Source organism: Erythrolamprus reginae, chromosome 3, assembly GCF_031021105.1.
Source record: "Erythrolamprus reginae isolate rEryReg1 chromosome 3, rEryReg1.hap1, whole genome shotgun sequence".
NCBI lineage: Eukaryota > Metazoa > Chordata > Lepidosauria > Squamata > Dipsadidae > Erythrolamprus > Erythrolamprus reginae.
This window is the reverse complement of record NC_091952.1, coordinates 8529692-8555810: the sequence shown is the minus strand read 5'-3', so window position 1 is coordinate 8555810 and position 26119 is coordinate 8529692. Positions and strand designations below refer to the sequence as shown.

The 26119-nt window shown below is 42.2% G+C and overlaps 1 pseudogene; it reads left to right on the top strand.

Annotated features, from left to right (window-relative positions):
- The window catches only part of LOC139163485 (zinc finger protein 850-like), a 36343-nt pseudogene extending 13008 nt beyond the window's left edge, over window positions 1-23335 (top strand).
- The last annotated feature ends 2784 nt before the right edge of the window (window positions 23336-26119 follow it).

The window sequence follows — 26119 nt, the reverse complement described above, 5'->3', positions numbered from 1 at the left end:
TTATAGTCCGAAAAATGCAAGGTGCGCCAGATTCGTTCTTTTCCTTTCAGTAACAGAGGTTCCTGCTGAAGCCAACCTTCAAAAGCAACAGTCCCTTTATCTTTTCTTCCTGGCTCTGTATATCTACCTCGTGTAGGAACCACTTGCATCTCAGCCTTTCCATCTTGGCTGGAACATATCTCAACACAGCTGGTTTGGTGAAGGAGAATAATACATTCTGCTGGATGCAGAGCCATCTGTGGACCAACTGTGTATTGCATGATCACAATGCAAACCCTGCTTTTTTGAGGAGCAACGTGGCAGAAGAATTAAAAAGGCTGTCCAGAGTTCGAGGAAGAGTTCAATTAAACACTATGAGCAGTGTACGCTGTGAAGAAATTAAATTCCCTGCTTGAGATTATCTCAAAATAAACTGAAAATAAGTGCAATAGGGGCAGTGATGGGTTCTAAATCCCATCGTTAATGGTTTGTGTGTGTGCGTACATGCGTGACGCTTCTACACATTCCCAGAAGTGTCCAGGGTGGGTGGGTAGAGCCTCCCACCACTGCTGCTACTTGTTTGTAGAACCGTGCTGTAACAGGACCAACCCACCACTTAATAGGAGCATGTGTTTTTCCTCTCAATTACTGTGATCACCCCCTAGAATAGTGCCTCCTTTTTCAAGCCCCACATTTCAAAAATTAGAGTGGAAAATGGAAGCATTTAAAAGGAGGGACAAAATGATAAGTGTGGTGGGTTCATAGCTACCTCTCTAAATGGTATTTTTCAAACTCGGCAAGATTTCTTGCTGGGGAATTTTGAGAATTGAAGTCTACACATTTTAAGGGAGGGGAAATAGGAAGATGCATGGAGGGTTATAAAATTATCCACAAAATACACATTTGAACTAGTTTAGAAGAAAGGGATATTTTAAATGGAACATCTACAAGATTGATACAGATGATCAAAAACCCTATGTGGATTGTAGACAATTCAGCTGAGGATTCTATGGAATTTGAAGCTACATATGAATAGTTTATAAATTTAGCTACCTTTAAATGGTTTCCTGTGAATTCTCTTTTTCAATAATCCTAAGTATCTGTTAACAGAAAAGTTTGTTTGCAGGCTCTTGGCTCAAAAAAATAAAGGGAAATGTATAATATACTGTACTTCTGAAAAAAATGAAGCGAACACTCAAGTAACACATCCTAGACCTGAATGAATGAAATATTCTCATTGAATACTTTGTTCTGTACCAAGTTGAATGTGCACAACACCATGTGAAATAAATTGTCAGACAGTGTTGCTGCCTAAGTGTACAGTTTGATTTCACAGAAGTTTGATATTCTGTTGTTTAAGTGTTCCCTTTGATTTTTTGAGCAGTGTATTTTGGACACTGCTATGACACCATGAAGAAAACCCAGATCTGCAAACTAAACAGGGAAGCTAAATGAAAATGTTGCAAGAGGCCAGAGAAAACCACCTCCGTTGTGACAGAGAAAACCACATGGACATGTTCATTAAGTCATTAAGGATCGTGATTTACTTGTGGGAACCTTGATCTTCCTATTTTTCCCCTGCAAACAAAGCTCAGGGTGAAGAAAGACCATCATTGGATCTACTAATACCATGCAAGATCCTTTTTTTGCTTGTTTGTTTTTAGAAAAAGAGATAGGTACATGACTTAGGAAAGACCAGCTGCTCAAAAGTGAGTCTTACAATCCAGGACACCAATGCTCTTTTGCACTGGTCCAGAAAACATTCCGCAAAATTGTCCTTCCTTCTTTCACCCACAGATTGTCCTCTCATTCAAGCAGCACCTAAATGAGGTCATCTTTTTTTCTCCTTTCCTCCCTTCTCTTGATGCTTGCCATATTTGGTAGCAAGGATTCTTTGGTGACTTCTCAGTTGACCTTCCAAGCCGTTGACCTGGTAGCAAAGGGAATCAGGAGAGCCATTAATAGATTAATACCAGGTGGGAAGCAATGAACGTGGCACCGATTCTTAATTTAGTGTTCTTCAAAGATCCTAGACCAGGGGTGGGGAGGGGTCAAACTCCCGGCCCACAAGCTGGATGCATCACATAATAATAATAATAATAATAATAATAATAATAATAATAATAATAATAAATTAGATTTGTATGCCGCCCCTCTCCAAAGACTCATGCTGGACATGTTCACACCTGGTTTAACAAAAGTTGTGATATGTCACGTGACAAAGACCTGAGGATGTGTGTTGGACACCCCTTTGCCTACACTGTTGCCACCAGTATTGGGTTCCTACTGGTATGGGCCACTCTAGAGCTCCGGTAGGGAAAATGGAACTGCATGCACATCTCTAGCTGACCGGTGGGTGGACGTCAGTGCTCGCATGAGATTTGACCTCTGCACATGTGCAGGAAGCAAAATCTCATGTGACAATGCTCATGTGCGAGAGGTTCCACCAATTTTTGTTGAGTTCTTTGTTTCTGTGCATGTGTCAAAGGGAAAAAAACACCAAAAATCAGTGAATTTGCTCATGTTAGAACGTCGTCGCATGAGATTTCACTTCCTGCTCATGCACAGAAGCCAAATCTCACACAGGCTCATACGCACACTGGTCACCAAGAGCTGCACGCACATCCGTACTGCTATCGGTGGCAACAAGGAACCCTTCCCTGATTGCCCCAATGGCCTCCTTGATAGCATGAGGGAAAGTGCAGTTTAAGACATGAAGATGGTAAAAGATTGAGGAAGGCTGCAGTAGAGATGAGCCGATGAATTGATTTGATGATTAGAGCCCCACATAGAAACAAAGAAACATAGAAGTCTGACGGCAGAAAAAGACCTCCTGGTCCATCTAGTCTGCCTTATACTATTTTCTGTATTTTATCTTAGGATGGATACATGTTTATCCCAGGCATGTTTAAATTCAGTTACTGTGGATTTATCTACCACGTCTGCTGGAAGTTTGTTCCAAGGATCTACTACTCTTTCAGTAAAATAATATTTTCCCATGTTGCTTTTGATCTTTCCCCCAACTAACTTCAGATTGTTTCCCCTTGTTCTTGTGTTCACTTTCCTATTAAAAACACTTCCCTCCTGGACCTTATTTAACCCTTTGACATATTTAAATGTTTCGATCATGTCCCCCCCTTTTCCTTCTGTCCTCCAGACTATACAGATTGAGTTCATTAAGTCTTTCCTGATACGTTTTATGCTTAAGACCTTCCACCATTCTTGTAGCCCGTCTTTGGACCCGTTCAATTTTGTCAATATCTTTTTGTAGGTGAGGTCTCCAGAACTGAACACAGTATTCCAAATGTGGTCTCACCAGCATTCTATATAGCAGGATCATAATCTCCCTCTTCCTGCTTGTTATACCTCTAGCTATGCAGCCAAGCATCCTACTTGCTTTCCCTACCGCCTGACTGCACTGTTCACCCATTTTGAGACTGTCAGAAATCACTACCCCTAAATCCTTTTCTTCTGAAGTATTTGCTAACACAGAACTGCCAATACAATACTCAGATTGGGGATTCCTTTTCCCCAAGTGCATTATTTTACATTTGGAAACATTAAACTGCAGTTTCCATTGCTTTGACTATTTATCTAGTAAAGCTAAATCATTTACCATATTACAGACGCCTCCAGGAATATCAACCCTATTGCACACTTTAGAGTCATCGGCAAATAGGCAAACCTTCCCTACCAAACCTTCCCCTATGTCACTCACAAACATATTAAAAAGAATAGGACCCAGAACAGACCCTTGTGGCACACCGCTTGTAACCTGACTCTGCTCAGAATACTCGCCGTTAACAATAACTCTCTGATGTCTACGCTTCAGCCAGCTGCAAATCCATTGAACTATCCAGTGATTAAGTCCAATCTTCACTAATTTATCTATCAGCTCTTTATGTGGAACCGTATCAAAGGCTTTGCTGAAGTCCAGGTAGGCAATATCCACGGCACCACCTTCATCCAACACCTTTGTGACATAATCAAAGAAATCAATGAGATTAGTCTGACATGATTTGCCTTCAGTAAAGCCATGCTGATTTGGGTCCAATAAGTTATTGTTTTTTAGGTGCTGATTTATCCTCTTTTTGAGTAGAGTCTCCATCATTTTAACTACCACTGATGTCAAGCTAACTGGCCTGTAGTTACCAGCTTCTTCTCTACTGCCCTTCTTGTGGATAGGCACAACACTGGCCATTCTCCAATCCTCAGGAACTTCTCCTGTTAACAAGGATTGGTTAAACAAATCAGTCAGGGGAGTAGCAATGACAGATCTGAGTTCTTTAAGAACTCTGGGGTGGATGCCATCTGGACCCATTGCCTTATTTATCTTTAATCGTTGAAGTTCTTCTAAGACATCGGCTTCTAAGATCACTGGAGCTGAATCCGTACAGCTGGAAGCAATGCTATATCCCTCTATAGTATTATTTTGTATGGTGTCTTTTGAGAAAACTGAACAGAAGTAGCTATTGAGATGGTCAGCGATCTCCTTATTCCCATTAATACATGGTTTATGTTAACGTTGGCAAGATTTTTCCTAAGTCCAAATGATAAGGGGCACAGAGCCAGGCATATATATATACGATTCATAATAAATGGTGATTTATAATTTTAAATACAATAATTTTGTATTCAATTTATATGCTGCCCGTCTTCTTGATACAGCAACTCTGGGCGGCTTACAGAAACTCCAAATTTCCTGTGAAGTTTTGGATAGCCTTCACAGATGAAACAACAATGGGGCTACCTCTGAAAAGTGTTCGGAAACTTCAGGTCGTGCAGAATGCAGCTGCGAGAGCTATCATGGGATTTCCCAAATATGCTCATGTTACACCAACACTCCGCAGTCTGCATTGGTTGCCGATCAGTTTCCAGTCAAACTTCAAAGCGTTGGTTATGACCTATAAAGCCCTTGATTGCACCGGACCAGATTATCTCAGGGACCGCCTTCTGCTGCATGAATCCCAGCGACCAGTTAGGTTCCACAGAGTGGGTCTTCTCCGGGTCCCGTCAACTAAACAATGTTTGCCCTCACCCTCCTTGCCTTTCGTAAGCTTAAACCCACCTCTGCCGCCAAGCATGGGGGAACTGAGATACTCTTTCCCCCTAGGCCTTTACAATTTTATGCATGGTATCTCTGTATGTATGTTTGGTTTTATAATAAGGGTTTTTAACTGTTTTAGTATTGGATATTACATGCTGTTTTTATTACAGTTGTTAGCCGCCCCGAATCTACGGAGGAGCAGCATACAAGTCCAATAAATAAATAAATAAACAAACAAACAGGAATCCCTTATAAATGTCAAAAACTTTGAAGGAAAAGGTTGTATAACCCAGATCAGCAAGGTACCTGTTTCCAAAGTGAAAAAATCGTTTGTTCAATTTCCTTCAGTAAAGATCTCAAATCTTCTGTGTTCAAAGGTGGTTCTTCCACCTTTGTAGGTTGTGGCAATAAAGAATTAAATGATGAATAAATGGAATTATAATTATAATTATAATGGGAAAGGGAGGAGAGAGCACTTTTGATACTGACATTTAAAATCATGAATGCGAAGCTTTGATAGCCACCCTATTCAGCCACAGAGCAAATATGTTATGGGTAGTCTTGTCAGTTACAATAATTCATTTAGTAACCATTTGAATTTAGCTCTGTAAAATGGACTTTTGTCCGTTTTTCAGAGTTATAACCATTGCAGTATCCCAGTAATCATGTGATGAAAATTCACAATTGGCTACTGATTCATATATTTGAAAGTTGCAATGTCCGGGGATCATATGATCCCCTTTTGTAATCTTCTGACAAGCAAAGTCAATGGGGAAGCCACGTTCACTTAACAACCGTGTTATTAACGTAACAACTACAGCGATTCAGTTAACAACAATGTCATAAAATGGAGCAAAGCTGACTTAAAAACGGTCTAATTTACCAACAGAATTTTTCTGGTTGTAAGTTGAGAACTACCTGTATTTAAAGACAGACTTCAGACTAAAGGAAATAATTTTTTAAAAAATTATTGCAGTTATTCACCAGCACAGGTTGAAGCAAAACAAGAAGAAAGCTGCAGGTTTAGCAACATGGGGTGGTCAAAAAAGTCAGGATGGCGATCCCAACAATGTAACAAAAGACAACAATGTGGAGCAGAAATATGTAGCATCTGTCTCCAATGCGTGCTTTCTTTTTCTATCTATCTATCTATCTATCTATCTATCTATCTATCTATCTATCTATCTATCTCAAAAGCGTTAAAACCTCTGCCGGCAGACCTGGAGGCCATGAGCTTAACATCTTGCTCCAGCTGTTAGTATAAGTGTGATATGAATGAGTGTGTTTTATATGGTGTATGATTGGGGTTTTAGATTGGTTTTTATAATTGGGCTTCAGAAGTGTTTAGTGTTTTTACTTGTGAGCCGCCATGAATCCCCGGAGAAGGGCAACATACAAGTCCAATCGATCAATCAATCAATCAATCAATCAATCAATCAATCAATCAATCAATCAATCAAAATATCTACTGCCTGCCTGTTCATTGACTTATGAGGGTAGAACAAGAAGCAATGAGTGGAAACTAAACAAGGAAAGAACTAACTTAGAACTAAGGAGAAATTTCCTGACAGTCAGAAGGGTTGATCAGTGGGACAGCTTGCCTCCAGAAGTTGTGAATGTCCCAACACTGGACGTTTTAAAGCAGATGTTGGATAACCATCAGTGTGAAGTAGTGTAGGGTTTCATGCCTAAGCAAGGGGTTGGACTAGAAGACTTCCAAGGTCCCTTCCAACTCTGTTATTTATTATTTATTTTTATTTATTTATTTTGTCCAATACACAATGAGAGTTTTAGGGGGTATATATCTATATACACATAGTAAAATACATGGTGAAGGTTATAGAGGAGATACTCATAGTAAAATATATCTAAGAAATAATAGAAAAGAAGGTATATGTTGTTGTTGTTGTTGTTATGACAAAGTTGGAATCATTTCCATTGCTAAGCAATGCAGTTGTTAAGTGAGTCGCCACAGTTTCTCAAACTTGCTTTTCTTTTTGTGTTTTTTCTTTGAAGACGTTTCCCTTCGCATCCAAGAAGTTTCTTCAACTCTGACTGGATGGGGAAGAAGAGTGGGGGGAATGGAAGGACTTATAAATTTCAACCCCTCCAGTCAAGAGCTGAAAAAGCTTCTTGGAAGCCCAGCTGCCTCTTGGAAAAAAGAACCGCTTTGGGACAATCATGAACTGGAATATCAGGGGTCTCCAACCTCAGCAACTTTGAGACTTGCGGACTTCAACTCCCAGAGTTGCTTTGCTGACTGAGGAACTCTGGGGGTTGAAGTCCCCAACTCTTCCAAGTTGCTGAGGTTGGAGACTCCAAAGCTGGATGACTGAGGCTCTCCGTAGACATTATTTCTTTGTTAAGCAAACCCTTTCGTTTTTAAACGAATCCATTCGCGGCGAATTCAGCTTTTCCTTATTAATTGGACCGCTCGGCTGACCGTAGCTCTGAAGGGGAAATCACGTGGGACAACCAGGGGTCTCCAACCTCGGCAACTTAGAGACTTGCGGACTTCAACTCCCAGAGTTCCTCAGTCAGCAAAGCTCTGCTGGAACTCTGGGAGTTGAAGTCCCCAAGTCTTAAAGTTGCTCAATTTGGAGACCCCTGACTTGGATGACTGAGACTTTCCGTAGACGTTATTTCTTTGTTAAGCAAACCCCTGTGAAAGTTTTTAAACGAATCCCTCCGCAGTGAAGAAAATCCAGCTTCTCCTTATTAATAGGACTTCCGTCGGCTGAGCGGAGCTCTGAGGGGGGAATCACGTGACTGGTAAGAACCCTGATTTAAATGGCGTGACCGGGGAGCCGTGTGGACGCGGACGGGACGGAGAGTCTGGCTGACGGACACTCGTTGCAGGTAGGGACGCTTTAAGATTGTCAAGCAGGGGAGGCTGACGGGGAGCTTGAGGCCCGCTAGGCGGCGTGAGGGTGCGGGGGGTTCGGCCTTCCTCGCAGGACGGGCTTGGGACTTCTTTTATTGGGAGAGACGAAGCGGTGACAAGTTTCTCCTCCTTCACCCCCTCATGAGGAAAGACGACCACGGCGGAGGAAGAAAACGCCGGCCGGAGAAGCGCCCCCCCCCAGGAAGCCCCGCCCACCTCAAGGCGTGGCTTCTCAGGAAACGGCGGCGGCGACGCAAAAAAAGTCAAGGCTGTAGAAGAGCCGCCCGTAAACGGCATGAGGCGGAATCGAAGGAGGATGCCCCGAGGGAGAAACGGCGAGAATGCAGGAACAAGCGGAGAGTCCGGAAACCTCGGGAATCCCCGAAGGAGACGACCCGACCCCCAGGGGGAAAAGCAACAAGACTGCGCACAATGTGAAAAATCCTTCAAAACAAACCCTCAGCTTCAAAACCACCTGAGGACCCATTCAGGAGAAAAACCGTATCAGTGCCAGGAATGTGGAAAGAGCTTCAGCGTGAGGGGAAATCTTGATAACCACCAAAGAATCCACACAGGGGAAAAACCTTATAAATGTCTGGAATGTGGCAAGAGCTTCCGTTACATCAGTGGCCTTTATGCACATCAGAGAATCCACTCAGGAAAAAAACCCTACAAATGCACGGAGTGTGGAAAGAGCTTTACTCAGGCAGGACACCTCTGTACGCATCAAAGAATTCACAGAGGAGAAAAAACATACACATGTCTGGAATGTGGAAAGAGCTTTACTCATAGTGGAACCCTCCTTCATCATCAAAGGATTCACACTGGAGAAAAGCCCTACAAGTGCGTTGAGTGTGGAAAGTGCTTTACTCAGGCTGGACATCTCCGTGCGCATCAAAGAATTCACAGAGGAGAAAAAACATCCACATGTCTGGAATGTGGAAAGAGCTTTGCTCAGATTAGGTACCTTCGTCAACATCAACAAATTCACACAGGAGAAAAACCATATAAATGTCTGGAATGTGGAAAGAGCTTTACTCATAGTGGAACCCTCCTTCAACATCAAAGGATTCACACTGGAGTAAAGCCCTACAAATGCATGGAGTGTGGAAAGAGCTTTACTCATAGTGGAACCCTCCTTCAACATCAAACAATTCACACTGGGGTAAAGCCCTACAAGTGCCTGGAGTGTGGAAAGACCTTTACTCAGCTTGGAAATCTCCGTCAGCATCAAAGAATTCACACTGGAGACAAACCCTACAAATGTTTCGAGTGTGGAAAGAGCTTTGCTCAGGGTGCACAGCTCTGTCGACATCAAAGAATTCATATTGGAGAAAAACCATATAAATGCCTGGAGTGTGGAAAGAGTTTCAGTGTGAATGCAAATCTTTATCATCATCAAAGAATTCACACTAGAGAAAAAACATAAATGTCTGGAATGTGGAAAGAGTTTCAGTGTGACTGCAAATCTTTATCGTCATCAAAGAATTCACACTAGAGAAAAAACATAAATGTCTGGAGTGTGGAAAGAGCTTCATTAACAGGAAAAATCTTTATAAAGATCAAAGAAACCATTCAAATAGTTAAGAAAGTGAAATACTTGGAAATTTACTTAACAGCAAGGTGCGCAATGGTAAAAGAAGACAATAATATAAAACTATTTAAGCAACTAAAATTAGATTTGTAAAAATGGAAAAATACAGTTAAATGAATATCCTACCAAAATTATTTTCCTATTCTAAACAGCCCATATAAAAATTTAAAATATTTAATGGATTTAATGATTTGAATAAATTTATTTTGAAATGTATTTAGCAAGGAAAACCAGCAAGAAAAAAATTGGAAACTTTACCACAATTTAAAGAAAATGGTTTGGACTATTAGATTGTTTCACAAAGCCTTTGTGATAACATGACTGAAAGAATGGATAACCCTCAGGTATTTTTGGAGTGTAAGATGTACGATATGTAAGGATCCTCATGTTAGAGGAACCTAATAAATGGATGCAGCATTGTTAATATGTTTCAATAACCAGCAAAATTAGTTCAGCTTTGGATGAAATGCTCTGTGGTTTCTTAAGGTATAAGAAACTCATTATATATTTATTACTGAACCTAATTACTCCTAAAAAGGCAGGTTTGTGGATACTTATACTTCATTGCCATCTCAAATTGTATGTTTCAATATGAGCAAGGACTATATCAACTCAAATATTCCGGGGTATATAAACTGAAACATTTTGTTATTCTTTCCATAACTAATCAGTAAAGAATAACCATAGTTAACATTGGTTTACTTTTACTGTTTTACCATTGTTAAATAAAAGAACATTTTACTATCTCCTTTATTCTTATGGTTTGTTTAACAGTTTTGCTGTTCTGTATCACATCATAGTTTCATTTCAATTATATTACAAATTATTGTTTTGCCTAATCACATTTTTTAAAATAGTCCACATCTTGCAGATTGTGCAAGGAATGTGAGAGCAACGGTATTCAATTGTACTTTCTTCTATAATCATTGCAAATTTAATTGTGGATCAATGGTGCTGTAATTTAATATATTACTGTAATTTTCAGAATATAAGAAACACTTTTTTTATCCCAAAAGGGGATGAAATCTCTGTGCATCTTATAGACTTCAGTTTATAAGATTTCAGACATTTTTCCAGCCTTTTCCAAGTCTTTTCTCAGGCCATTTTTTGGGGCTTTTTTCAGCCCGTTTTTGAGGATTTTTTTTTTTGGGGGGGGGGGGGGGTTGTCTGTTTTCGGGGCTATTTCGGGAGCCCATTTTCTAGGCTGCTTTGGCCCATTATCAAGCATTTTTCCAGCCTATTTTTATGCTTTTTCAGACTATTTGCCTTCCTCCCCCCCAAAGAAAACCAGCAGAACAAAAAGCCTCAAGGTGAGCCAGAAAAAGCCTCAAAATGGGCTGAAAAAGGCCCAGAAAATGAGCCAAAAAGCTTTGAAAACTGGTTGGAAATAGCCTCAAAATCAGGGCAAAGAAAACCTCAAACGTGACCCCCAAAAGCCTCAAAAACGGACCTGAAAATGGGCAGAAAACAGGCCCCAAAATGGATTGCACACAGGGCAAATTTTTTTGTTTTGCTTTCCTCTTCAAAATTTAGGTGTGTCTTATAGTCAGGTGCATCTTATAGTCTGAAAAATGCAAGGTGGGCCAGAGTCGGTCTTTTCCTTTCAGTAATAGAGGTTCATGCTGAAGCCAACCTTCAAAAGCAACAGTCCCTTTATCTTTTCTTCCTGGCTCTGTATATAAACCTCGTGTATGAACCACTTGCATCTCAGCCTTTCCATCTTGGCTGGAACATATCTCAACACAGCTGGTTTGGTGAAGGAGAATAATACATTCTGCTGGATCCAGAGCCATCTGTGGACCAACTGTGTATTGCATGATCACAATGCAAACCCTGCTTTTTTGAGGAGCAATGTGGCAGAGGAATTAAAAAAGCTGTCCAGAGTTCGGGGAAGAGTTCAATTAAACCCTATGAGCAGTGTACGCTGTGAAGAAATTAAATTCCCTGCTTGAGATGATCTCAAAATAAACTGAAAATAAGTGCAACAGCGGCAGTGATGGGTTCTAAATCCCATCGTTAATGGTGTGTGTGTGTGCGTCCGTGCGTGACGCTTCTACACATTCCCAGAATTGTCCAGGGTGGGTGGGTAGAGCCTCCCACCACTACTGCTACTTGTTTGTAGAACCGTGCTGTAATAGGACCAACCCACCGCTGAATAGGAGCATTTGTTTTTCCTCTCAATTACTGTGATCACCCCCTAGAATAGTGCCTCCTTTCTCAAGCCCCACATTTCAAAAACTAGAGTTGGAAATGGAAGTATTTAAAAGGAAGGACAAAATGATAAGTGTGGTTGGTTGATAGCTACCTCTACATGGTATTTTTCAAACTGGGCAAGATGACTTGCTGGGAAATTTTGAGAATTGAAGTCTACACATGTTAAGAGTTGATGAGTTTGAAAGAAACTGTTCTAATAGGAAGGATGTTTGAGACTAAGGGGGGGGAAATAGGAAGATGTATGGAGGATTATAAAATTATCCCCAAAATCCACATTTGAACTAGAATAAGTGTAATGTTCACAATGAAGGTTATTAGCACCAGCTGACTCTGGAGATTTCTTTATCCCAAGAGCCAAAGGTGTAATCTCTATCTAAAATATACCGTGTTTCCCCGAAAGTAAGACAGTGTCTTACTTTCTTTTTACCCCCAAAAGCCCCACTACGTCTTACTTTCGGGGTATGTCTTACACTGGAAAAAAATTGAAAGGGTCGCGTTCCCGAAGGCATCTCTCCAGAGTCCAGAAGGGCAGCCGCGGGACAGGAGCCTCGTGAGCCCTTTTCCAAGTTCAACCTCAGGGCTCCAAGCGGCGTGCACGCATGGAGCCGCAGACGCGTGTCGGGGAAGCGTGTGTCTGGAGGGGAGGAGCCGCTCTGCGCAGTTGGGCAGCCCCACCTGCCTGCCGGAAAGGAGGCGGGCGAAGGAGGGCGCAGCTCCGTCCTTCGCTTTGCCAAGCCGGGGAAGAGGCGGTGGCGCCGCAGCGAGGCGAAGGCGAGGGGCGCACGGGGAGCTTGGAAGCGACGACAGGGAGAGTCTCCCTTACACAGCCTAGTGCCAGCTGGCGGTGGCGGCGGCCCTGGCCGAAGCGGCGCGGCTCTGGCATCGGCCGCAGCCAGAGCCACGCCGCTTCGGCCAGAGCCGCCGCCTCGCCCGCCGGGTGGCCCAAGCTCTGGGCGCAGCGCGCCACCGCCAGCTGGCACCAGGCTGCGTAAGGGAGACTCCTGGGCGCGCAGCTCCTTCGCCAGCGCCGCGAACTGCTCCGACGCCTCCGACACGTTGGGCTTGCGCAGGAAGCGCAGTCGGAGCTCCCGCTCGTGCCGCAGCCCGAGCCGCGCCGCTTCGGCCAGGGCCGCCGCCTCGCCCAACGGGTGGGCGCAGCGCGCCACCGCCAGCTGGCACCAGGCTGCGTAAGGGAGACTCCTGGGCGCGCAGCTCCCTCGCTTTTAGTACCGTGTTTCCCCGAAAGTAAGACATATGTCTTACTTTCGGGGTACGGCTTATATTAGCCGACCCCCCTGAAACCCCCGATACGTCTTACAATCGGGGGTGTCTTACTATCGGGGAAACACGGTATTGGCCACTGTGAATTACAACAGAATACAAGTAGTCCTCGCTTAATGCTAGCTAGGAACAGAAATTCCATTGTTAAGCAACCCACTCAGAAGTTGAAAACCACGTGACTGTGCCACTTAGCGTTGCCAGTTATGGCAGTCACAGTTCCTCTTGTTAAGTGCGGGTTATAACAAAGGACCAAATTTGACCATAACTTCCAATTTCCTGCTGGCTTCCCCATTGACTTTGCTTCTTGGAAGCCTGACAGGGGAGGCTGTGAATCACAATCCCATGACAATGAGATGCTGCAATGGCCAGAAGTGTGAGCAGGTTGCTGAGGTTGGGAAAAACTGACTTCCATTATGCCCGTTGGGCTGTTTTTCACACTCCGGAGCTTCAGGAAGCTTCCCTGAAGGCTCTGGACTGCAAAAAACAGCACAAGAAGGAAACTGGAAGTCTGTTTTCTGAAATTCCAGTTTGGAATTTGGATGATTTTTTGCACTCAGGGGCTTCAGAGTAGCTTCCCTGAAACATCCAGAGGGCGAAACAGCCTTCCCCAAGGCCGAAAACCAGCTAGCTAGTGCACGCATCCATGCTGGAGCTGACATAGGGCAATGCCTCACATGCCATCTGATATGGCTCCACGGGCCCTCACAGACCTAGGGCTTCTGCAGGTAAGCAGTGAAGTGAGACAGTCTATAGCTTCTACAGATGGCAACATCTCTACTGGTGAGTTGACTGCTAAAATGAATGGAAAGAGACGGATAAGGCCGGCGCCTTCACAAGGCAGTGTGTTTTTCACCTGACCTATTGATAAATGTCTATGGAGTCATCCCAAAGGTGATTTTTTTCAAGAGGCCATTGCACTTTCTGTTTTTTCTTTGAAGACTTTTGGCTTCTCATCAGGGAATCTTCAGCTCTCCTGAAGAAGCTCCCTGGATGAGAAGCGAAGTTTTCCTTCAAAGGAAAACCAGAAAATCCAGTGGCCTCTGGAAAAAGCACTTTTGGGATGAGCTACTTTTTGTCCCTTTGTGTTTGAAGAGGCATCAGGCAATATCTTCTGTCTTTCCTTCTCACACCCTTGTCTCTCTTCAAGATGTATCTTAGGAAGAATCAAGGCCTCCCTTTTTAATTCAATACAATGAATGTCCACTATAATTCACTGCTAGCTGGGTGAAGCCTATAAATCCGTATCAGAACCGAGGTGACATGACAGCGGTGTTCCAAACTTTGAGGGGATGCAACAAAGAAGAGGAGAGTCAAGTTATTTTCCAAAGCAACAGACAGTGAGACTCTAAACCAGACGATGTCCAAGGTTCCTGTTATTTAGCTTTCATGGGTTGCAACATGTGGACAATCTGATCTAGAATTTAAACCTAAATTTTGTAAAGTCAGGTCTAACACTCCAGTACTTCAACCGGAGGCCATCAGAGAAAACCATAGCTGTGGACTATGTGGGAAGTAAATAACCCACATGCTGCAATAGGTCAGTGCCAACACAAATGACTTCCATATTGTCACCCAGAACATAAAAAGGATGAATCCACCAGAATTAAACTTAACTTGCAGGCATCTCAGAAGGTGGAAATCTTTAGTTTGACTTTGGCTGATATCGAAAGACTAAACAGGGTTAAATATACTGCTCAAAAAAATGAAGCGAACAGTGAAGTAACACATCCTAGATCTGAATGAATGAAATATTCTCATTGAATACTTTGTTCTGTACCAAGTTGAATGTGCACAACTCCATGTGAAATTGATTGTCAAACAGTGTTGCTGCTTAAGTGGACAGTTTGATTTCACAGAATTTTGATATTGTGTTGTTTCAGTGTTCCCTTTATCTTTTTGAGCAGTGTATTTTGGACACTTTGCTATGACACCATGAATAAATCCCAGATCTGCAAACTAAACAGGGAAGCTAAAAAAAAATATTGCAAGAGGCCAGAGAAAACCACCTTCGTTGTGACGTAGAGAAAACCACATGGACATGTTCATTAAGTCATTAAGGATCGTGATTTACTTGTGGGAACCTTGATCTTCCTATTTTTCCCCTGCAAACAAAGCTAAGGATGAAGAAAGACCATCATTGGATCTACTAATACCATACAAGATCCTTTTTTCCTTGTTTGTTTTTAGAAATTAGAGAGGTAGGAAAGACCAGCTGCTCAGAAGTGAGTCTTACAATCCAAGTTGCACTCTCAAGGACTGGTGTCTTTTATAAGCCACAATGACATCAACATGGCGATACAGGAATCCTGATATCAGGCCATCAATGAAGTAAAGATGTTCATCGCACCACTAGGTGTTAGAAGTGCATCAGTTGAATCATTTGATCCCCGCGTCACCACTTGTCCCATCTATGGACATCAATGCTCTTTTGCACTGCTCCAGAAAACATTCCGTAAACCCGTCCTTCCTTCTTTCACCCACAGATTGTCCTCTCGTTCAAGCAGCACCTAAATGAGGTCATCTTTTTTTCTCCTTTGCTGCCTTCTCTTGACGCTTGCTATATTTGGTAGCAAGGATTCTTTGGTGACTTCTCAGTTGACCTTCCAAACCATTGACCTGGCAGCAAAGGGAATCAGGAGAGCCATTAATAGATTAATACCAGGTGGGAAGCAATGAATGTGGCACCGATTCTTAATTTAGTGTTCTTCAAAGATGCTAGACCAGGGATGGGGAGGGGTCAAACTCCCAGCCCCCAAGCTGGATGCATCACATGCTGGACATGTTCACACCTGGTTTAACAAAAGTTGTGATATGTCACGTGACAAAGACATGGCGACGTGTGTGGACACCTCTGTGCTAGACTGTTGCTACCAGTATTGTGTTCCTACCGGTATGGGCCACTCTAGAACAGTGATTTTCAACCTTTTTTGAGCCGCGGCACATTTTTTACATTTATAAAATCCTGGGGCACACCACCAACCAAAATGACACAAAAGGACACTCTAAGACAGTACATATTATACATATTATCCCCCCGTTTGTGTGTGTGTGTGTGTATACACACTCTTGAACCATTTCCAAAAAACAAGTGAGGGCTGAGAGGTTTTCCTCTCTTATTCTTTGGATGCTTTTTATTATATGCTTTCAATCAAGAGTCAATTCTCTCTTTTGTTTCTCTCTCTTTCCTTTCATTCTCTGCCTCAATCATTTTCTCATTTCTCTTTTTTCTCCCATTTTTTCTCTCATTTCTCTGTCATTTCTCCCTTCCTCTCCTCTCTCTCTTTCTTGCTTTCTATCTCTCACTCACTCTCTCTCTCTTGCTTTCTTTCTCTCTCTTGCTTTTTTCTCTCTCACACACACACTCTTTTTCTCTCTTGCTTTCTTTGTTGCTCTTTCCCTCTTGTTTCTTTCTCCCTTGCTTTCTTTCTCTTTCTCTCTCTCTTTCTCACTCTCTTGCTTTCTTTCTCGCTCACACACACTCTCTCTCTTGCATTCTCTCTCTCTCTTGTTTTCTTTCTCTCTCTTTTGATTTCTTTCTCTCATGCTTTCTTTCTCTCTCTTGCTTTTTTCTCTCACACACTCTTTCTTTCTCTCTCTCTCTTGCTTTCTTTCTCTTTCTCTATTGCTTTATTTCTCTCTCACACACACTCTTTCTTTCTCTCTCTCTCTTGCTTTCTTTCTCTTTCTCTATTGCTTTATTTCTCTCTCACACACACTCTCACTTTCTCTCTCTCTCTCTTGCTTTCTTTCTATCTTTTGATTTCTTTCTCTCCCTTGCTTTTTTCTCTCACACACTCTCTCTTTCTTTCTTTCTTTCTTTCTTTCTCTCTCTCTCTTGCTTTCTTTCTCTTTCTCTCTTGCTTTCTTTCTCTCTCACACACACATAATCTCTCTCACTTTCTCTCTCTCTTGCTTTCTTTCTATCTTTTGCTTTCTTTCTTTCTCTCCCTTGCTTTTTTCTCTCACACACTCTCTCTTTCTTTCTCTCTCTCTCTTGCATTCTTTCTCTTTCTTTCTCTCTCTCTTTTGCTTTTTTCTCTCACACACTCTCTTTCTTTCTTTCTCTCTCTCTCTCTCTTGCATTCTTTCTCTTTCTTTCTCTCTCTCTCTTGCTTTCCTTCTATCTCTTGCTTTCTTTCTCTCCCTTGCTTTTTTCTCTCACACACTCTCTCTTTCTTTCTCTCTCTCTTGCATTCTTTCTCTTTCTTTCTCTCTCTCTCTTGCTTTCTTTCTCTCTCACACACACATAATCTCTCTCACTTTCTCTCTCTCTTGCTTTCTTTCTCTCTCTCTCTTGCTTTCCTTCTATCTCTTGCTTTTTTCTCTCCCTTGCTTTTTTCTCTCACACACTCTCTCTTTCTTTCTTTCTTTCTCTTTCTTTCTCGCTCTCTCTTGTTTTCTTTCTTGCTCTTTCTGTTTCTCTTGCTTTCTTTCTCTCTCTTTCACTCTCTCTCTCTCTTGCTTTCTTTCTCTCTTTCACTCTCTCTCTCTCTTGCTTTCTTTCTCTCTCTTTCACTCTCTCTCTTGCTTTCTTTCTCTCTCTTTCACTCTCTCTCTCTCTCGCTTTCTTTCTCTCTCTTTCACTCTCTCTCTCTTGCTTTCTTTCTCTCTCTTTCACTCTCTCTCTCTCTTGCTTTCTTTCTCTCTTGCTTTCTTTCTCTTTCTCTCTCTCTTTCTCTCTCCCCTCTCGCAGCACACCTGACCATGTGCCGCAGCACACTAGAGTGCTGCGGCACACTGGTTGAAAAACACTGCTATACAACTTTGGTAGGGAAAATGGAGCTGCATGCACATCTCCAGCTGACCGGTGGGTGGGCGTTGGTGCCCGCATGAGTTTTTACTTCTACACATGTGCAGGAAGCAAAATCTCATGTGACGATGCTTATGTGCGAGAGGTACCATCAATTTGTGTTGAGTTCTTTGTTTCCGCTCATTGGTCAAAGGGAAAAAAACACCAAAAATCAGTGAAATTGCTCACGCTAGAGCGTCATCGCGTGAGATTTCACTTCCTGCACATGCACAGAAACCAAATCTCACACGGGCGCATGCGCATGCTGGTAACCAAGAGCTGCACACACATCTGCACCGGTATCGGTGGCAACAAGGAACCCTTGCTTGATTGCCACAATGGCTTCCTTGATAGCATGAGGGTCATGCAATTTAAGACATGCAGAGGGTAAAAGATTGAGGAAGGCTGCAGTAGAGATGATCCGATGAATTGATTTGATTAGAGCCCCACATGGTTTATGTTAACGTTGGCAACATTTTTGCTATGTCCAAATGAAAAGGGGCACAAAGCCAGGCATATAAATATACCATTCATAATAAATGGTGATTTATAATTTAAAATACAATAATTTTGTATTAAATTTATATGCTGCCCGTCTTCTGGATACAGCAACTCTGGGCGGCTTACAGAAACTCCAAATTCCCTGTGAAGTTTTGGATAGCCTTCACAGATGAAGCAACAATGGGGCTACCTTTGAAAAGTGTTCGGAAACTTCAGGTCGTGCAGAATGCAGCTGCGAGAGCTATCATGGGATTTCCCAAATATGTCCATGTCTCACCAACACTCCGCAGTCTGCATTGGTTGCCAATCAGTTTCCGGTCACAATTCAAAGTGTTGGTTATGACCTATAAAGCCCTTCATGGCACCGGACCAGATTATCTCAGGGACCGCCTTCTGCTGCACGAATCCCAGCGACCAGTTAGGTCCCACAGAGTGGGTATTCTCCGGGTCCCGTCAACTAAACAATGTTGCTTGGCGTGACCCAGGGGAGGAGCCTTCTCTGTGGCGGCCCCGGCCCTCTGGAACCAACTCCTCCAGAGATTAGAATTGCCCCCACCCTCCTTGCCTTTCGTAAGCTTATACCCACCTCTGCCGCCAGGCATGGGGGAAGTGAGATACTCTTTCCCCCTAGGCCTTTACAATTTTATGCATGGTATGTCTGTATGTATGTTTGGTTTTATAATAAGGGTTTTTAACTGTTTTAGTATTGGATTATTACATGCTGTTTTTATTACTGTTGTTAGCCGCCCCGAGTCTACGGAAAGGAGCGGCATACAAATACAATAAATAAATAAATAAATAAACAAGAATCCCTTATAAATGTCAAGAACTTTGAAGCATAAGGTTGTATAACCCAGATCAGCAAGGTTCCTGTTTCCAAAGTGAAAAAATCGTTTGTTCAAGTTCCTTCAGTAAAAATCTCAAATCTTCTGTGTTCAAAGGTGATTCTTCCACCTTTGTAGGTTTTGGCAATAAAGAATTAAATGATGAATAAATGGAATTATAATTGTAATTATAATGGGAAAGGGAGGAGAGGGCACTTTTGACACTGACATTTAAAATCATGAATGCGAAGCTTTGATAGCCACCCTCTTCAGCCATAGAGCAAATATGTTATGGGTAGTCTTGTCAGTTACAATGATTCATTTAGCAACCATTTGAATTTAGCTCTGTAAAATGGACTTTTGTCCGTTTTTCAGACTTATAACCATTGCAGTATCCCTGTAATCATGTGATGAAAATTCACAATTGGCTACTGATTCATATATTTGACGGTTGCAATGTCCTGGGATCATATGATCCCCTTTTGTAATCTTCTGAGAAGCAAAGTCAATGGGGAAGCCACGTTCACTTAACAACCCTGTTATTAACGTAACAACTGCAGTGATTCAATTAACAACAATGTCATAAAATGGAGCAAAGCTGACTTAAAAATGGTCTTCTTTAGCAACAGAATTTTTGTGGTTGTAAGTTGAGAACTACCTGTATTTAAAGACAGACTTCAGACTAAAGGAAATAAAATTTAAAAAAAATATTGCACTCATTCACCAGCACAGGTTGAAGCAAAACAAGAAGAAAGCTGCAGGTTTAGCAACATGGGGTGGTCAAAAAAGTCAGGATGGCGATCCCAACAACGTAACAAAAGACAACAGTGTGGAGCAGAAATATGTGGCATCTGTCTCCAATGCATGCTTTCTTTTTCTATCTATCTATCTATCTATCTATCTATCTATCTATCTATCTATCTATCTATCTATCTATCTATCTATCTCAAAAGCGTTAAAACCTCTGCCGGCAGGCCTGGAGGCCGTGAGCTTAACATCTTGCTCCAGCTGTTAGTATAAGTGTGATATGAATGAGTGTGTTTTATATGGTGTATGATTGGGGTTTTAGATTAGTTTTTATAATTGGGCTTCAGAAGTGTTTTGTGTTTTTACTTGTGAGCCGCCATGAATCCCCGGAGAGGGGCAACATACAAGTCCAATCAATCAATCAATCGATCAATCAATCAATCAATCGATCAAAATATCTACTACCTCCCTGCCTGTTCATTGACTTATGAGGGTAGAACAAGAAGCAATGAGTGGAAACTAAACAATGAGAGAAGTAACTTAGAACTAAGGAGAAATTTCCTGACACTCAAAAGGTTGATCAGTGGGACAGCTTGCCTCCAGAAGTTGTGAATGTCCCAACACTGGACCTTTTAAAAAAAGATGTTGGATAACCATCTGTCTGAAGTAGTGTAGGGTTTCATGCCTAAGCAAGGGGTTGGACTAGAAGACCTCCAAGGTCCCTTCCAACTCTGTTGTTATTTAATTTTTATTTATTTATTTATTTATTTAGTCCAATACACAATGAGGGTTTTAGTGGGTATATATCTATATACACACAGTAAAATACATGATGAAGGTTATAGAGAAGATACTCATAGTAAAATATATCTAAGAAATAATAGAAAAGAAGGTACAGTATATGTTGTTTTTGTTATGACAAAGTTGGAATCATTTCCATTGCTAAGCAATGCAGTTGTTAAGTGAGTCGCCCCAATTTCTCAAACTTGCTTTTCTTTTCCAAGAGGGAACTGGGCTTTTGTGTTTTTCCTTCGAAGAGGTTTCCCTTCTCATCCAAGAAGTTTCTTCAACTCTGACTGGATGGGGAAGAAGAGTAGGGGGCATGGAAGGACTTATAAATTTCCCACCCTCCAGTCAAGAGCTGAAAAAGCTTCTTGGAACCAGAAAGCCCAGCTGCCTCTTGGAAAAAACAACCCCTTTGGGACAATCATGAACTGGAATATCAGGGGTCTCCAACCTCAGCAACTTTGAGACTTGCGGGCTTCAACTCCCAGAGTTCCTTTGCTGACTGAGGAACTCTGGGAGTTGAAGTCCCCAAGTCTTGAAAGTTGCTGAGGTTGGAGACCCCAGAGCTGGATGACTGAGGCTCTCCGTAGACATTACTGTATTTCTTTTGTTAAGCAAAACCTTTAGTTTTTAAGCGAATCCGTCCGCGGCAAATCCAGCTTTTCCTTATTAATAGGACTTCTCTCGGCTGAGCGGAGCTCTGAGGGGGGAATCACGTGACTGGTAAGCGTCCGGATTTAAATGGCGTGACCGGGGAGGCGTGTGGACGCGGACGGGAGGGAGAGTCTGGCTGACGGACACTCATTGCAGGTAAGGACGCTTTAAGATTCTCAAGCAGGGGAGGCTGACGGGGAGCCTGAGGCCCGGCCTGAAAGCCTGGCTGAAAAGGCGGCGTGAGGGGGCCGGGGGGTTCGGCCTTCCTCGCCGGGTGGCCTTGGGACTTCTTTTGGAGGGACAGACGAAGGGCTGACAGGTTTTTCCTCCTTCGCCCCCTCAGGAGGAAAGACCAGCTCGGCGGAGAAAGAAAGTGCCGGCTGGAACGAGCGGCCTCGCGTGGCAGCCCCGCCCACCTCAAGGCGTGGCTTCTCAGAGAGGCGGCGACGGGAAAAAAGCCAAGGGTGTAGAAGAGGCGCCCGTAAACGGCATGAGGCGGAGTCCAAGGGGGATGCCCGGAGGGAGAAGTGGGGAGAAGGCGGGAACAAGCGTAGAATCTGGAAACCTCGGAAATCCCCGAACTAGAAGACCCGACCCCCAGGGGGAAAAGAAACACGACTGCACACAATGTGAAAAATCCTTCAAAACAAACCCTCAGCTTCAAAACCACCTGAGGACCCATTCAGGAGAAAAACCGTATCAGTGCCAGGAATGTGGAAAGAGCTTCACCGTGAGGGGAAATCTTTGCAGGCATCAGATAATTCATACGGGAGAAAAACCACATCAGTGCCTGGAATGCGGGAAGAGCTTTAATCTGAGGAGAACTCTTGATAACCACCAAAGAATCCACACAGGGGAAAAACCTTATAAATGTGTGGAATGTGGCAAGAGCTTCCGTTACACCAGTGGTCTTTATTTACATCAGAGAATCCACTCAGGAAAAAAATCTTACAGATGCCTGGAGTGTAGGAAGAGCTTCAGTGAGAGGGGAAATTTTGATAAACATCAAAGGATTCACACTGGAGAAAACCCCTACAAATGCATGGAGTGTGGAAAGAGCTTTACTCAGGGTGGACACCTACGTGCGCATCAAAGAATTCACAGAGGAGAAAAAACATACACATGTCTGGAATGTGGAAAGAGCTTTACTCATAGGGGAAACCTCCTTCGACATCAAAGGATTCACACTGGAGAAAAGCCCTACAAATGTATGGACTGTGGAAAGAGCTTTACTCATAGTGGAACCCTCCTTCAGCATCAAACGATTCACACTGGAGAAAAGCCCTACAAATGCATGGAATGTGGAAAGAGCTTTACTCATAGTGGAACCCTCCTTCAACATCATAGGATTCACACTGGAGAAAATCCCTACAACTGCATGGAGTGTGGAAAGAGCTTTACTCATAGTGGAACCCTCCTTCAACATCATAAGATTCACACTGGAGAAAAGCCCTACAAATGCATGGAGTGTGGAAATAGCTTTACTCATAGTGGAACCCTCCTCCAACATCATAGGATTCACACTGGAGAAAAGCCCTATAAATGCATGGAATGTGGAAAGAGCTTTACTCAGGCTGGCCACCTCCGTGCGCATCAAAAAATTCACATAGGAGAAAAAACATCCACATGTCTGGAATGTGGAAAGAGCTTTGCTCACATTGGGTACCTTCGTCAACATCAACGAATTCACACAGGAGAAAAACCGTATAAATGTCTGGAATGTGGAAAGAGCTTTACTCATAATGGAACCCTCCTTCAACATCAAAGGATTCACACTGGAGTAAAGCCCTACAAATGCCTAGAGTGTGGAAAGAGCTTTACTCAGGCTGCAAATCTCCATCAACATCAAAGAATTCATACTGGAGAAAAACCATATAAATGCCTGGAGTGTGGAAAGAGTTTCAGTGTGAGTGCAAATCTTTATCGTCATCAAAGAATTCACACTAGAGAAAAACATAAATGTCTGGAGTGTGGAAAGAGCTTCATTAACAGCAAAAATCTTAATAAACATCAAAGAAACCATTCAAATAGTTAAGAAAGTAAAATACTTGGAAATTTACTTAACAGCAAGGTGCGCAATGGTAAAAGAAGACAATAATATAAAACTATTTAAGCAACTAAAATTAGATTTGTAAAAATGGAAAAATACTGTTAAATGAATATCCTACCAAAATTATTTTACTGTTCTAAACAGCACGTATAAAAATTTAAAATATTTAATTGATTTAATGATTTGAATAAATTTATTTTGAAATGTATTTAGCAAGGAAAACCAGCAAGAAATCCCCAAGGAGGAGAGAGAGAAGCAGAGAGAGTGGGAGGGGGGAGGGATCTCGGCCTGAAGAACCAACTGGGGCTTCTTCTCTGGGCGGAAGTCTCCCCTCAAGTGGGTGAGGTGGTGGGACAGTCTGCCCGCAGACAGATGACGGTACAGAAAGGAAAATTCCCATTGGCCCTCCTCCTTTCTGGATGCTCCCAATTCCTACTTTCGAGGAAGCCCCATTGTGGGCTCAGCAGCCTTTCCACGATCCCTTCGCTTGGCGCAGAGGGGGAACCGGCGGGGAATCCCCCTGCCTGAGCCAAAGGGATCCACGGGATCTTGAGACAGGTCGTTTACTGGGGGGGCGGGGACCCTGAGGAGGGGAGGGGTGAGGCAGGGCCGGGCCAGGCAAGGGAGGCCAGAAGGAGGGGCTAGATCAATACAACAACAGAGTTGGAAGGGACTTGCAGGTCATCTAGTCCAAACCTCTGTCCAAACAGAAGACCCTACATCTACCTCTAGCTAGGATCGAACTCCCAACCTCCTGAACCAGGGAGGACCAGCTAAATCCCACCACTTCTCCCTTCCCTGTATTTTCTCTTCCCTCCCTCTTTCCCTCCTTCCTCCTCTCTCTCTCTCTCCTTCTCTCTCCCTCCCCAAGTCATTTAGCCCAAGATCTTTCCAAGGTCTTTCACTCCTCGCTTTTTCTTTTCATTCCACAGACTTTTTAAAAAATAAAAACTAATTTTAATTGAACAGTTTTAAAAACATATAAATACATATGTATAAAACCAACTTTCAAAAGACACGACATAACATTACATAACACAACAAGACCTAAACAGTAAAAATTAATATTCATTTAGCAATGTTGCATAACAGTATATCTTCCGTGTATCAATAACACTTGTTCATTAACTTATGTATATTCACACAATTCATTAAAATCCAACCCATTACAATTATCTCTATCTCATAACATCTTGTCTACATCTATTCTCCTTCCACCTTATTTCCTTTGTTATTACTAATTATTTAAATTTGTGTCTTTGTTCCAATCAATTATACCAATTATCCATATTTTATAAAATTCTGTTTCCTTTTTATCATGAATTTCTATGGCTAATTTGCACATTTCCAAGCATTTTAATATTCTAATATCTGAATGTCTGACATCATTCACCAATTATGGTGATGTGAGAATTGATGGATTGCTGTATGGGGGTTCCACAGTGATGGAGGCCACCTCCTCACCTTCAGAGGGTGGTTCTGGTGATGCAACACCCTGAATGCAGAGGCCAAACTATACACAGACCCCAAAGATGAACAATGACACTTTCCAGGGTCTCCAAGGAACTTTGGTGGGCTCTCACTGGATGGCCGTACCAGTTCTCTATTTATTTATGTAAACATCAAATTATAATTTTATCATATCTTATCTATATCTTAAATTATTGTAATTTGTTCAATTTAATTTTAGAATTGTATTTTATTTCAACTTCATTTTAAATCGTATTGTATTCCAATTTCATTTTAAATTATATTATATTAAATTTAATTTTAAATTGCTTTATCAAATTTTAATAATTATTTGTTTCTGGAACTTTGCACTTTGATATGGCTCAAGAGCTAATCAATAAAAACTCATGTTATGTCGAACTATGACAGTATAGAATATTTGTTCAGGGGTGGGGAAACTGTTGAGAATTTAATATCAAATTCTGGTAGAAAAGGTGGGGTTGCTACCTAAAAGTTCTGAGTCTTTGTTCCAAATTTTTGCAGAGCCCTTCCTTTTGTGCAATTAGTTGGAGAGTTTTCTGTTGTGTTCCTGTCAATTACGAAGAACAGAGAGAAATTGGACTCATTGGGCTTTTTTACTTGAAACTCTTAAATAATATTACATGGAATTTCAGGTATTTGTGTGTAGTTGTGCATATAAAAATTCAATTTTGCTATTTCTTCTATGACAGTGGTTCTCAATCTGTGGGTCAGGACCCCTTTGTGGGGTCGAATGACCATTTCACATGGGTCACATGAAACCCTGGGAAAATAGACAAATTTCTCCTGGTATTAGGAACTAAAGCTTCTATTCTGGCATCTTGGAACATATTTTTACAATCTGACCAATCAGGCATTTACAGTGGGGGCATCTCTCTGACCTTCCTGCCAATCAGCTCAAAGCTCTCTTGGGTGAATTGGTGCTAGACTTATGGTTGGGGGTCACCACAACATGAGGAACTGTATTAAGGGGTCGCGGCCTTAGAAAGGTTGAGAACCACTGTTCTATGATAATCAGAAGCTGGCCAGCCAGCTTTCTTTCTTTCTTTTTTCCTTCCTTCCTTCTTTCCTTCTTTCTTCCTTTCTTTCTTTCCTTCCTTCCTTCCTTCCTTCCTTCCTTCCTTCCTTCCTTCTTTCTTTCTTTCTATGCTGCTCATTCCAAATAGGACTCAGAGCAGCTAACAATAATCATAAATACAACAATGCTAAAAATAGAGCAATAAAATCAGCAATGCAATAATATCCTACAAAACCATTCCTACTTGCAGTCAATCCTAATTC